Genomic DNA, 2,059 nt, shown 5'->3' with positions numbered 1-2,059 from the left:
CCGGGCCAGCACCGAGGCCTGGCGCGCGCGGGGACCAGGGTGGGCACTCAGCAGGCTGGAGCGAGGAAGCACACGTCTTCCCATTACGGGGAATGTCAACTCTGTGAGGGCCGATTTCCTTCCCAAAGCGACACAGGCACAAGGACTGAGTGACCATGGCCTCCTGTCAGCGGCCGAGGTAGGGGCGGCCCTCCCCTGTGGGCAGCGCCGGGCACAGCCCGCACCTGGTGGTACACGAGCAGGTTTGGTCATCCCGCTGGCCCTGGAGGAAGTCCCCAAAGGTGGCCAGAGTGAACCCTTCCTTCTCAGGGTGCTCTGAGCTGCTCTCTGCTCGGTTTTGGATTTAGTGATGGGGACACTGGACTGTCTGCAGTGAGGACACCCCAACCCCTTTTACATGTGGGGGTCTGAGCTTCAGGGCGGGTGGGTCACGTTTGAGCTCACTTGCTCATGGGGGTGGGGGGAATCTGAACCCAAGTTCAGCTGAATCTGAAGCTCAGTTCTCTCCCCTCAGAGGCTAGGGGGCTGGGAGACACCCCCAGCCCAGAGCTGCCCCACAGGGCGGGGCTGACGCCTGCCGGGGGACCCGCATACCTGCTCCCACACAGGCTGCCAAAAGTCTCACATCTGCAGCCACTTCTCCTCGTAGCTATGGCAACCCAAACACGCAAAAGCAATACTTTTTGCACAATATCACATGTTGCTCAATGTTTGGACACTGATGTGTTCTCCAGCTGGGTTTTTCTTAATTTAAGTCAACAAACCAATCTGGAAGCAAACATGCTGCTTGTGTTTGGGAGCCAAACAACAGTGATAAGTAACATGAAGATCTAAGAACAACCTGCAGGGTGTGTGTGCCGTGGGGTGTGTGTGTATGTGTGTGTGCTGTGGTGTGGGTGCGCCTGGTGATGTGTGTGTGCTGTGGTGTATGTGTGCACCATGGTGTGTGTGCGTGTGGTGGTGTGTAAGCGCGCTGTGGTGTGTGTGTGTGGTGGTGTGTGCGTGCGCCATGGTGTGTGTGTGTGTGGTGGTGTGTGTGCATGCCATGGTGTGTTTGTGTGTGTATGTGTATGTGCTGTGGTGTGGGTGCGCCTGGTGGTGTGTGCTGTGGTGTGTGTGTGCGTCATGGTGTGTGTGCGTGTGGTGGTGTATGCGCGCGCCGTGGTGTGTGCGTGTGGTGGTGTGTGCACACACCATTGTGTGCGTGCATGCCATGGTGTGTGTGTGTGTGGTGGTGTGTGTGTGCGTGCCATGGTGTGTGCGCGTGTGGTGGTATGTGTGCATGCCATGGTGCATACGCGTGTGGTGGTGTGTGCTTGCGCCGTGGTGTGTGTGCGCGTGTAGTGGTGTGTGCGTGCGCCGTGGTGTGTGTGTGTGTGTAGTGGTGTGTGCGTGTGGTGGTGTGTGCACACGCCATTGTGTGTGTGTGTGCCATGGTGTGTGCACGTGTGGTGGTGTGTGCGCAGTGGCATATGTGTATGTGGGGGTGTGTGTGGATGACTCGACAGCTGAAAAAGAAGGGAAGAAGAGGGACAAAGCTCCCAGCCCTCAGTCCCTTATGCCCAGGCCCCAGGCTGATGCATCGTCATGGAGAACCTCACATACAGCGGAGAAGCCGCTCAGAGCGCTGCACGGGCCCAATGGGCCCACAGGACGCACGGTGATGCCAACACGCATGTCAGCCCCCTGCAGCAGCCTCCCCGTTCTGCTCCCACAGGGTCAGAGTTCATGACATCGACCACGTGGCTGCTCCGTCCCACATCCTCAGGCCATAGCACCACTGCGGCCTGAGAGTCCCAGCACCTCCGTCCACACAGAGCACCGTCCCGGAGACCCACCAGGAACCCAGGGCGCAGCCGGGAGTCAGGGCGTTCAGGGCGGGCCTCGAGGGCGCCCGTCACCACCCCCACCCCCGGTGCCACCGTTTTCAGGATCGATCCTAACCACTGTCCATGTGGAACTTCTCAGTGAAAAGAACAGTAATGAGCAACTTTAAAGGCTTGCTAACGACGACCTTTCATCAACCCAGGCGCCGGCAGGCTGGGCTCCGCCTCCACCA

Source organism: Myotis brandtii, unplaced genomic scaffold (genome assembly GCF_000412655.1).
Source record: "Myotis brandtii unplaced genomic scaffold, ASM41265v1 scaffold604, whole genome shotgun sequence".
Lineage (NCBI taxonomy): Eukaryota > Metazoa > Chordata > Mammalia > Chiroptera > Vespertilionidae > Myotis > Myotis brandtii.
Note: the sequence above shows the minus strand (reverse complement) of the source record.